The sequence below is a fragment of the Acinonyx jubatus genome, chromosome E4 (assembly GCF_027475565.1).
Source record: "Acinonyx jubatus isolate Ajub_Pintada_27869175 chromosome E4, VMU_Ajub_asm_v1.0, whole genome shotgun sequence".
Taxonomy (NCBI): Eukaryota; Metazoa; Chordata; class Mammalia; order Carnivora; family Felidae; genus Acinonyx; species Acinonyx jubatus.
The window spans coordinates 44,154,265-44,167,227 of NC_069395.1; the positions used below are offsets into that span (position 1 = coordinate 44,154,265).

At 41.0% G+C, this 12,963-nt stretch overlaps 1 protein-coding gene and 1 long non-coding RNA gene across 3 annotated transcripts in view; both read left to right on the top strand.

Moving 5' to 3' along the window:
• Positions 1 to 12,963, top strand: part of RGL1 (ral guanine nucleotide dissociation stimulator like 1) — a 255,922-nt gene that overhangs the window by 114,428 nt on the left and 128,531 nt on the right. The window lies entirely within an intron of this gene.
• Positions 739 to 8,437, top strand: LOC128313005 (uncharacterized). The gene is made up of 2 exons (XR_008293080.1): positions 739 to 4,334; positions 5,019 to 8,437. It is a non-coding gene; the product is annotated as an uncharacterized LOC128313005 (long non-coding RNA).

Here is a 12,963-nt window from a genome sequence, read left to right on the forward strand (position 1 = left end):
AAAGTGTGAGCTTCTTCAGTTATAATCCTTGATGGACCATTACTCATTTTGCAAAATTAAGCCAAATCTCTCTTTCCCGCTTTCCCTCTCTCCTAGCTATTTTGCTTTGCTAAGTAATCAGACATGGATCTTATTCCCAAGATGTTTATTTATAGTCTTAGAAAGATAAGACATTTAAAACAAGTAGGAATGCAATAAAATCCATAATTGAAGCCCAGATAATGAGTCACAGGAGTTCAGAGGGGGGAAATGTAATTTCCAGTCAGGGTGGGGAGGAGATTATGATTGTCATATTTTTGGACTTAGTATTTATGAAGAATTCCTCAGTCAATGGGGATGGAATGGGAGAAGGCCCTTTCCAGGCTGAGCGGTTGGCAGGACTCTATCAGGGAGGTATTTAGCATGAGGCATGAATAACAAACAATGATTAAATTATTTTGACTGGAGTAAAGGGTACAGAAGGGTAGCGAGAAAGATGCTTCAGTGGTAGGTGGGGCGCTAATCTGCAAGGCCTTGAAAGTCAATTGTCCAGCTCACGACATTGCTAGAAATAGCCTGGTTCACTGCCAAAGATGGTGAACTGGCAGAGGCTAGACCTGCCCACAGGGCCAGGGCAGGAGGAGAAGGAGTCTGGGCTGACAGACAAGGCATTGGAAGGGATCGGCGTGGGAATACAACAACAGATGACAGGCAGTCACCTAGGCAGGAGAGCTGGTATTGCGAGGTAGGTGACAAATCTCCAGGTTGGGAGGTACTCGTACTGGGCCATATACAACAGGTGGCACTGAGAAATGTGATCAGGAGTGAGGGAATAAGAAAGTGTGTCAGCAGTTTGGAGGCTCCAGCTGCCACACTCAGGTTTACAGGCAGACTTCCAAGCTCTGGAAAGAGGAAAGAATGGAACGGAAAGCAAGAAGCAGGGCCCCCACCCCAAAGGGACCGGGCAGATTTCCAAGCCGGGAGTCAGACCTGCAACACGGGGCCTTCCCAGCAGTGGGAGTGGCTAGTTGCTCCATTCCAGAGCGCTGAGCGGAGCTCTTCTCGTTCCTTCTGCAGAAGGTCATGACTGCCCTTGGATGTCGGGTCTGCAGGTGGGAGCGAAGAGGCCCAGCTGTGCAGAGGGGAGGATGGAGATGCTGGAGAGAGGGCAGGGTCCATTGCTGGCTAAGGAGTTGGGGCTTTATTTGGCAGGCAAAAGGTAAAAAATGGGAAAAATTAAAACAAGGGAGTATCTTCATGAGAGCTGTATTTGAGGAAGATTAGTTTGATGCTAGTGTGTAAAATGGACTAAAGTTAAGTGAGTCCTTACCTGTAACAGATTTCTTCTCTTCCTCTTCCCAAATACACTTCTGTCCACACCCCTAACACTGTAGGTTAAATAAACTATAATGTGAAAATTAGCATAATTAAGTTAATTAATAAAATACTAATTTCACCTGTTTCTTTTTACGTTTTTAATGTGGTCTCTAGAAAAGTTAAAATTATGTAAGTGGTTCACATTGTATTTCTATGGGGGTGATGTCCCTCGAATCCTTTCTCCCTATCACAGTCAGATCTTTTTAAAATACAAATCTCTTGGGGCGCCTGCGTGGCTCAGTTGGTTAAGGGTCCAACTTGGGCTCAGGTCATGATCTCACGGTTGGTGAGTTTGAGCCCCGCATCGGGTTCTGTACTGACAGCTCGGAGCCTGGAGCCTGCTTTAGATTCCGTGTCTCTCATTCTCTGCCCCTCTCCCGTTCACGCTCTGTCTGTCTCTGTCAAAAATAAACAAAAACATTAAAAAATAAATAAAAACAAAATACGAGTCTCTCATGTAACGCTGCTGTGTGGAACCCTTCGATGGTCTCCACTGCCCCAGGATCAAGTCCAGACTCTTCAACATGGCTCCCAAGCTCTCCTAATCTGACGTTGACCTTGCCTCTTAACTACCCTTCTCCACTGTACTCATCCTTCCAGCAGATCAAACCATACTCAGTTTCGTCTGTGAAATTGCTTTGTTATTCTCAACATTCATGCCATTCTTCTTCCTGAACTGAGCATTTTTCTCCTTTCTCATCAGCTGACTTTTGCTTCCTTTCCATTAAAGTCTCAGTTTTAGATATCCCTGACTCCGTGACTCTAGAACAGGCATCTCTACTTGATGCCAGGGGCCCTGCCATGTGCCTGCTCCATTATAGCCTTCTCACATTCTTGGTAAGGTCTTATTTACCTGTCTCTCTCCTCCCTAGACTGTAAGTTCTTTGAAAGCAGAGACTCTGTGTTGATCCCCACGGCATGTCCAACACTTAGCTCAGTACCTGGGGCATAGCGGCTGCCTGCATGGTTGTATGAATGAACAAATGGGGCCATCATGCCAGGCAGTACAATCCTGAATCAGGATAGTGGCACTGGGAATGAAAAAGATTAGACGCTCATGAAAGAGCTGGGAAGGACAGAATTCTTAGTACCGGAAACAGTGTGAATGTACCTACCTCTGATTACTAATGGGTATGAGGAACTATTGTACTTTATAAGGTGCCAAAAGTCCTAAATAATGGAAGCAACAGCAAAGAGGCAAACAAATGTTCTAAGAAAAAAGACATATTTTTATGTTATTTTGTTACTTTCTGTTATTTAAAAAAATTTTAATTCCAGTGTAGTTAACATATAGTGTGAGTTTCAGGTGTGCAGCATAGTGATTCATCAGTTCTATAGGTTATTCAGTGCTCATCACGGTAAGTGTAACGTGTACTCTTTTGAAAATCGCATGATGTTTGGAGTCAAAAGACTTGGGCCGAAGACATGACTCTTGCATTTCCATTGTCTCCGTAGTCTTGACATTTCAGTTTCTTAGGTTATAAAATGGCGATAGTACTTCTACTTCTGGGTTTGTTGTGAAGATAAGGAAACTGATTCGTGTAAAATCACTCTGCAAATTGTAGAGATGGAAAGCGCTAGCCAGTTATCAACACCAAAACACTGATGGCTTCAAATTGGTGATATTCATGCCATGGTGACTAAACCGTACATAATCTCGACCTACCCCAAGGCATGTAAACCTCAAATAAACGACCCTAGCACAGAGAGGCTTGGATAGTCCACGCTAGATGAAGTTACCTATTTCTGTCAGTACGACTTAGGGAATGCTGTGGGGAGACAGTGAGCAAGGGGTGCAGTGGGCACACGTGCCCAGGTGGTGTGGCTGGGCTGGGCTGGGTGGCCTCCTTGTCTCTGCCTGCTCTGTGATGAACTCACATTTGACTTCTAAGCTTGGGGTCAAACCTTTCCCCCTGCTCGGATTGTTCTCTTCGCTTCTGCCCTGCTTCCCTAAACCCCTTCCCCGCCATCTGGGAATTTCATTCATACTTAAAGTTTTCAGGAGGCTCACAATCTTTAGTATCTAAAGTTGCTCTTTCTTCCCTTAAAAGAGAGCCCACTGTCTGGTCTTCTCTCCCATTCCCTGATCGGATATAGCGCTAACACTGAGTATTTCCAAGGTGGGGCTTGAAAGATGCCCTTCCATCCAGCCTGTATTCTTGCCCCCAGATATGTGCCAGACTTTTACCTGGGGTGTGCTAGGATGGCCGTTCTAAGTGGGACAAACTGTAACGCTAGCATTCTGACTTGGAATTTAGTCTGGATGGTTCCACAGAAGTCCGTAATCAGACCCTCCCCTCTCGCCTGCTTACTTTGTTTGTTTGCTTGTTTGCCTCCCTTACTTTAGATCCAGGGCCAGTATGTGCAATTCAGTGCTTTACACATAGGATGTGCTCTATTAAAGTCATTAAAATAGTTATTTATTTACCTGACCCTTCATGGAGGATCATTTGAGGGATTATGGGATTACATAAAATAAAACAAAAGCATGCCTCGTGTTTCCAAGGGACATGCATCCAGTTGGTACATTATGCTAGTAAGATGAATTACTGCTCTCAAAGTGAAGATACAGCAGGCACTGCTTCTTTATAAGGAAAAACGAACAGCCTATTTGGCATGTTTTGCGACCTAGTGTTTGATCTGTGATTCCTCTAAGTCTAGGGCCTTCCCCAATTCTGTTCCTTCTGCCTGGATTGGTCTCTCCTCTGCCTGCACCCCCTTCTTCTACTACTTCTAATTCTATCTCGGCTTTCAGGTCTCACCTTAGAGATCATTTTCTCTGAGGACAATTCCCTGAGTCCTATAGGCACAGGCCTAAGAAGGTACAGAAGGCCTTACAATGAGTTCTATGTCCTGGAAAGAGATTAAATTCACTGTGGGTGTAGGTTCCAAGGATTCCAGGACAAAATTGGACCTCCCAGAATTTCATCATGACAGTGAACCATGTGGACCAGGGCCTCATCCTCGACGGTGAAACGGTAAGATAGAAAAAGCCTGGCTCTGACTGTGATCTCACAGAGCAAAGTTGCCACACCAGGCCTGGACTGCCTATCTCCGGACTGTTTTACAAGAGAGAAATAGAAGTCCTTCTTGTTTAAAATGTTATAAATTTGGCAGCTCTTTCTGCCCATGGGCTCTGTCCCCATGCTTTAATAAAACCATCTTTTTTTTTCTTTTTCTTTTTGCAATCAATCAATCAATCAATCAATCAAGTGTTATAAACTCTGTTACAAGCATCCAAGCCTATGTCCCAATTGCTAACCTGCTAAATATATTGTACCTTCTTAGGGCAGCTTGAGTCTGGTATAGATTTAAGAACTAATCAGATTGAGGGATTTCTCACTGCTCACCCAACCCGCACTTTATCTGCAAGCCTTTTCAGGTGGGGAAGGCCGCAAACTTAGCACAAGTTGGGCTCGTATGCCAAGAACACCTGCTGGTCTTCATGCTAAGATCATACAGGCTTCAGCCAAGGGTGGTGTGGTTTCCTGAGACACAGGGTGCGCTAATTTCATAGGAGGGAGTCCTGGCCAGTCACAGGAGAGAAATTCCTTTGTATAATGTAAAATATGTGACCTATTTGGTTACAGGAACAAAGTATCTTACTTGTTTTGTCATAAGGTTGCTACGTAACTGACAATTGTGCCATCATTTCTTTACAGTGCCCTTCTGTTATTTCGGAGAGAAGTCATCTTCTGTGATTAAAGTTCAAGATGAAGGCCAACCTACCAGTTCTTCCTCCTACAACACACATACACCACCTAATATTCCACCTTGCCCTACATCCACCCCAAACTCCTCATTCTGCAACACACACAGGCATGTACACGTACACGCACATTATCTTTGAGGGAAAACCAGGGTAGGAGTGAGGGCTATGGGCAGCTTTCTAGAGCAGCAGCTATTTGCCTATCTAGAAAATCCTGAATAAACCAAGGTAATAACTCCACCCCCTCTCCTGCCCCAAATGAAACACATTTTCGTCCTGTAGACCTCACTTCATGTCTTATACAAAGCAGAATCAGTATGGGTTAGCCTGAATTGACTCTTCCAGCTTAACACGAAAGTAATAAGAACCAAAGATGTGCCTAAATTTGTTCCTGGCAAAGGCAATCTGTGAGATATTTTCTGATTTTTAAAAAGACATTATCTAATTGATATACAATCCACAATCAACTCTCTAAAGCGGTAAAATTCACTTTTCTTTGTGTTTTTGTGTGTTTCTGTGTGAGTAGTTCCTCTACTTGCAGCATATTGGTTAATTGTTGTTAAAAGTCATATTTCTGTTATATATGGTTTTCTTTTCTTTCCACCTTCTCAAAAGTTCTCCTTTAAGGCAGAAACTTTCCATTCTTGGTTTTGTCCAAAAGACAAATATTTCTGGGAAAACACTGCATTTAAGCTATTCAGCAATCCTGGTGTTATGTAACTGACCACAGTAAGACTTTCAATTAACTTTGGTTACATTTTATTGAAGAGTGTCACAGAATAGAATAACCGGTGATAAGGTTTTTAAAAAAAAATTGTATGTTTTTACACAGGGAAAACCCTCTTAAAAATATGTATAGCTTCTTGCGATAATGACAGAAGATAAACTGCTTATCATTTGAAGTATTCTACAGTCCACTGACTGTATTCCAAGTCTGACTTTCATGTATTTGAGAAGTTTTAGTCACAATGAGCTTCCCTTCAGCGTTAGTTTCCATAACTCAAGCTCTACTTGTTTTTTCTTTCCCTCTTGCTCTTCTCTCTGGTTATTTTTGTTTGGTGTTCAGTTGTGGGTGCATCTTGACACTGTTTAGATTCTGCTTCTCCACTGAGGAGGAATCATGTGAAGTCATGCTTTCAGACAACTTCCTGTATACATTACTAACTTGCAACTACTTTCTTCATTTCTAGTCTTTATCTTTCCTTCCTATCACTCTTCAATATCTTATTTTTCTTTCCCCGCAGATCTGAACTGGTAACATTTTTTTTTCCCCAAAGCAGAAAGTCCTTCCCATTTTCTCTTTATTTTAATGTCCCCTCGACAATCCCAGTGTGCCATTCTTAAAGCCTTGCAGGTCTGTTCTTTCCCCTCTCATTTCATTGCAACACGCTGCCTATCATTAAGCTGCAACATTCATTTTTCCAAAACGTCAACCCTGATTCATTTCTTTAGTTCAAAGCCCTGGCCTCAGCCTCGGTGTTAGCTGTTTGGCATGTACTTTACCTTATTGCTTCCTATCACATCGCTCTACCTCCGAGCTGTCTCCCCACCAATCCCCGACTCACCTGTGGACAAGTATTACAATCGCCTTGTTCACCCTCTGTTGTATCATTTCGATATTCTCTTACAAAAAATGCAAGAATCTCTGCCACCTGGGTACTTTATCCAAACCTCATGTCCCTTGACTGTCTGAGTCTCTTCTCCAACCAAATACCATCCTTTGACCTGCCATCTCTCCTACTGAAAGTCCTCCACTTCTTCCTCCTAGTTCATGTTTCTCTTTGTCTTCAAAGTGGTGGTTAACACAATCTCAATAAAAACTATAATTATCTGTGAGTCCTTTATGAATGAGTGCCTCCTGATCGAGGTTGTTGGTGTCCTCTCAGTGACACATCGCTCAGTGGACCCTGTTCTCTTAATCTGTACTTGCTGATCTGTGGCTCTATGGGTAATTTTTCATTTTATCCTTTTATGTCTTTTCTCTGCTTTCAGAGTATAAACAACCTTAAGGTAGAGACAATATCTGAGATTTATTTATATCACTCAGCAGCAATTACAAAGCACTTACTGAATGTACAGCGTGGCTTTATGTGTCTGTATCTAGCAATTGGTCATAGTTATTTACATCTATTTACCTATCATGTGCTAGGTGCTGTGGGAGGTACTAGAAAACAATGATGAGAAAGAATTTAATTACCTCTGCCTTCATGGAGTTTGGGGGAAACAGATATTTATCAAAAGATCATACAATGAAATGTAAAATTATGGCTGTGGTGACAAAGAGAGGAACATGGTGCCATGAGAGCACATAATAGGGGCAATTTAACCCAGTTGGGAGAGCTTTGAGAAGAGGGAGGGATGTCCCCAAAAGGAGAATCACATGTGTAAAGCCTCTGTCATGGACCGGGACCAGATATAGTCAAGATATTGAAAGGTGGCTGGATTGCTGGAGCCCAGAGCATGTATGTAAAGTACATGGGAGGAGTCAGGAGAGGTAGGCAGGGGCCAGCCTAGGCAAGACCTTGTGGAATATGAAAAGGATTTCGGTTTTTATCCTTAATAATGGGGAGCTATCAGAGGGATTTAAGAATAGGAGGGGATGTTATGGCGATTTGAAAATATCACTATGTGGAGGTAGAAGGAGGTGGGCAAGAATACCAGGCACAGTATCTTTCTGTGCTGTGTAGCAGCTCAGTAAATGGTACTCAATGACTGAACAGTTTGTGGGGGCTTTGAGTTCTTTCTAGGTTCACTGCATCATGAAGTTTTAGCTTCAAACTGCAAAATCTTGAGTTACTTGATGTATGGGTCTGAGTTGTAATATAATCAGTCTCCTTTAGCTTTTGCAAATTGTTGATCTGATGAATAACAATGGACAATGTTAGCTCAGAATTTACCTCCATGCTGGATACTGTGCTAAAGCCTTGATGTGTATTATCTCATTTACTTCTCAGTATGGGCCAGTGAGGAAAGTGTTTTGTATCCCTATTTTGTATGGATTTAGAGATGTTAAAGACCTTGCTTCAGAGAGGAGTGATGGATCTAGGACTCAAATCTAGGTGTTTCTGACTGCAGCCCTCACTCTTAGCCACTATGTTACAGCAGTTCTAGTTCATTCGAGCTTTCAGTACTATTCCATTACCTTTATTACAGAAAAAGGATGTTCCTTTAGCTCTGAAACAAGGTACGATTAGGCTAATTGCCCAGAAGCTCCTTCCGGAATCTTGGTCAAAGCCCTACATGGCATCAGGTCCCCCATTCTCCACTTTGCAGGATGTTTGATTATATATCACACAGACCTGGCGTTATGTCTGAGCTGACTGTTGCATGTTTTGATCTTTTCAACCACGTGAATAAACCTCCGTTGTCCTTTTTTCTTTTACAGAAATCTATAATTAGATGAGGTAATCATGCTCATTAGCCCAAGTTACAAATAGTATTCCAATAACCAACTTCTTCCTCAGGCAAGCATCATCAACATCAATTAAGAGTAACTGCCAGCAATTGGTAAACTATTAATTGAAAAATGTTTGCCGTAATGGTCAGAGGAGTCCTTTGCCTTTGGCCTGCCATCTGTCTGGTGCTATTTGTTTGTGTTTCTTCTGTCTCCACTTCTCTGCCTCCTATGGCAGCCTCTTCTTTAGTTGTAATGAGTCTGTCTAAAACTGGCTTGTAATTCACTTGCCTAAATAAGAAAACCTAATAACAGAGCATTGAGAATGTTAACTTATGGTATCCCTATGATAATTAGTAAGATTACTTGGGGACCTCAGAAAATGGAAGCAAATCATCTTTGACCAAGCATGACCGGTTCTTACCCTTTGCAAGGCAAGGTTGAAAGCTCAAGCAAAGAGTAGGTGAATGGGGCAACACCGGTTAGCAGAGCTAGGAACAACCATAGCAGGATACCCTGCTGATTGTGGGGAGATGACTATGGAAAGTTCTTTGATGAACAACACAGCCTGCGAGACTGGAAAAGAGGAAGAAGCATTTCATAGGGATGTTGAAAGGATTAAGGTGTCTGCAGTTTGACCATACATAGACGTTGTTGGAGGAAAGGAGTTAAGAGTTGGCAGATTCGTGTGCTTATGTCCCCTACCAAAAAGTTTTAGGGAACTACATATTGCGGAAGATATGGTTTGTAAATAAAATATTGCACAATGGCTATTATCGATTTTGCTCAAAAGTGGGAAAGGTTCTCAAACTCATCTGTTTAGGTAAGGGCTGTGGGCAAGTAGAGGTGATAATGATAAGCACCCAGCACTCCTAAGATGTGGAAGGAGAATCCTGACCTCTCACTTTTTAGTTTTCTTCCCATATTTGTTGTTGTTATTGCTTTCTTAGGACCGTTTTTCCTCTAAACTTTAAAAAAAATTTTGTTAATGTTTTATTATTTTTTTTTTTATTTTTGACAGAGAGAGAGAGACAGAGCATGAGCGGGGGAGGGCCAGAGAGAGAGGGAGACACAGAATCAGAAGCAGGCTCCAGGCTCTGAGCTGTCAGCACAGAGCCTGACGTGGGGCTCGAACTCACAAACTGCGAGATCATGACCTGAGCTGAAGTCGGATGCTCAACTGACTGAGCCACCCAGGCACCCCTAAACTTTTGACTGGTCATAGGACATTATAGTCTGGCATTGACTTTGAGGACAAAACCAAGGCCTTCCCATTTCTTACCATCTTATGCTGATATTGCCAGTTTCAAGACAAGTGTGTCAGTACTTATTTCCACGTACAATGTCCATTATACTTGCACTGCCTTTATTTTTCTGTCATGCATTACAACTTACTATCCAAGAAAACAAGGAAACAAGCAAACTTGTAAAGAACATGCCAGGAACATGTGGGGGGTAGGGAGGGAAGGAGATACATTTTTATTCAAGGCCTCTTAAATCCCAAGAACTCGATTAGGTGTTTTATACAGCATAGTTTATTATGTTAGGTGTTTTACATAGTATAGTTTATTTAACACTCATGATGAGCTTGAAGGGGACAGATGAGGACACTCATGCTGTGAGAAGTGAGGGTCAGACACTTGTTTGGAAGCCTCTAGAACTCAGATTCAAACTCTGACTCTCAGATGCCCCCTCATTTAGCCAGGCACATAAGTATTACTCCATGGCATGCTGCCTATGTAAGTATACATAGATTTTGTATTTTTCACTTTTTCTTGCAGCCAGAGAGGTAGAATAAAATCTAGGAAAGTGTGGTGTCAGAGAGGCCAGTGAATAGATACATGAATGAAGAGAATATGTAAACTACGTATTTCCACTTGTAGATACATTCTCTTAAAGAATCTGCTGCTTACATTTGCTCTCTTTTTTTAGTGTTTATTTATTTGAGAGAGAGAGAGAGAGAGAGAGAGAGAGTGCGCATCTGAAGCAGGCTCCAGGTTCTGAGCTGTCAGTACAGAGCCTGATGGGGGGCTCAAACCCATGAACTATGAGATCATGACCTGAGCTGAAGTTGGACGCTTAACTGACTGAGCCACCCAGGTGCCCCTGCTTATATTTGCTCTTAACCGGCTCTCTATTGGCTCTGCTGAAACTGTAAAGTAAGCAAGTTTCGTCCTCCAATTTGGGGTTCTTCTATATATCTTCCTTCTCTCATGTGACATCCTAGAATCCTTGTATTGCTACGGACTTATCAGTGACCACCAAATATGGCAACAGAAATAGGCAACCAAATAGGCAACTATTCCTAGCAGTATCCTATGCTTTAAGAATAGATCACACACCAAATTTTTAAGTGTACATAATGTTAACTGTAAGCACAATGTTATACAGTAGATCTCCAGAACTTTTTCATCTTAAATATCTGAAACTTTATACACATTGAACAGCAACTCCCTGTTTCTCCCTTCCCCCAGTTGCTGACAAGAACCACCGTTACTTTCTGCTTCTAGGAGTCTGACTATTTTCGATAGCTCACGTAAGTGAAATCATGCAGTACTTGTCCTTCTGTGACTGATTTATTTCACTTAGCATTATGTTCTCAAGGTCCATCCATGTTGTAGGCAAATGACAGGATTTCCTCCTTTTTTACAGCTGAGTAATATTCTGTTGTAGGTATGTACATATCACATTTTCTTCATTCATCCATCCATTGATGGACGGTTAGGTTGTTACCACGTCTCGGCTATTATGAATAGTGTGTAATGAACGTGGAAATGCAAATGTCTCTTTGAGATCCTGGTTTCAGTTATTTAGGATGAACACCCAGGGGTGGGATTGCTGGGTCATGAGGTAGTTCTATTTTTAGTTTATCGAGTCAACTCTGAAATGTTTTCCATAATGGCTGTACCAATTTATATTCCTACAAACAGTATACAAAGTTTCCCTTTTCTCCACATCCCAGCCAACGTTTTTTTTCTTTGTTTGTTTGAATAATGGCCATCCTAATAGGTGTGAGGTGATATCTTATTGTGGTTTTGACTTGCATCTCCCTGATGATTAGTCATGTTGAGCATCTTTTCATATGTCTGTTGGCCATTTGTATCTCTTCTTTGGAGAAATGTTTATTCAAGTCCTTTGGCATTTTTAAATTGGATTATTTTATTTGTTTCTTTTGTTGATTTGTAGAAGTTTCTTATTTCTTGTGGATTTTAATTCCTTATCAGCTATGTTGTTTGCAGATATTTTCTTCTTTATGATATGTTGCCTTTTCATTCTGTTGATTGTTTCCTTTGCTGTGTAGAAGCTTTTTAGTTTGATCTAGTCTTGCTCATCTATTTTCATTTTTGTTGCCTGTGCTTTTGGTGTCATATCCATGAAACCATTGCCATGACCAATGTCATGAAGCTTTTCCTCTATGCATTCTAGGAGTTTAGTGGATATCCAGTTTACCCAGAACCGTTGAAGAGACTGTCCTTTCCCCATTGTTTGTTCTTGGCACCCTTTTCAAAGATCACTTGACTGTATATGTGTGGGTTTATTTCTGGGCTCTCTGTTAGATTCCATTGGTCCATTATTTGTCTATCGTATACCAGTTCCACACTGTTTTGATTACTATAGCTTATTAATATGTTTTGAAACTGGAAAATGTGACACCTCCAACTTTGTTCTTTGTTTTCAAGATTGCTTTGGCTTTTTAGTGTTCTTTCTGGTTCCATATGAATTTTAGGATTTTTTTTTTAATTTCTGTAAAAAATGCTATTGCGTTTTTGTTAGGGATTGCATTGAATTTGTAGATTGCTTGGGGTAGTATGGATATTTTAACAATAATTAAGTTTTCAAATCTATGAACACAAGATGTATTTTCGTTTATTTGTGTCCACAAGTGAATTTTTAGAATAAATGAATTCAATAAGGTTATAGGATGCCAGATCAGAGTATAAAAATCAATTGCATTTCTATATAAGAACAACCAACAGTCCAAAAATGAAATTAAGAAAATAATCCCATTCACAATAGCATCAAAAAGAATAAAAACTTAGGAATAAACTAAACCAAAGAGATGAAAGACTCATACACTGAAAATTACAGAACATTGCTGATCTCCTTTTAACAAAACTTGACCTGTCCTCTAGGACCCTGCCAGATCATGGGCAAGCTAATCTGGTAAATAAATTCAAACTTAATTATAAATGGCTTACTGGTTTATCCTTCCCACATATTTGCCAAGAGTATTTTAACCCAAAGGTATGTGTAATAAGGTAATACTGTCTGAGCTGCCTACAGGTGAAATATTTTTAAATGAATATTTTAAAAATTGTAAAATGCAACACTTAATGCACTATCTAGTATAACCAGACCTGTGTGTGTGTGTGTGTGTGTGTGTGTGTGTGTGGTTAAGCATTTGAACAACATCACATACATTATCAGATATAAATAAAAACAGTTATTCTTGGAAAACCTCTCTGAAATTATAATGCAATTTAGTAAGAAGACATGATTTCAG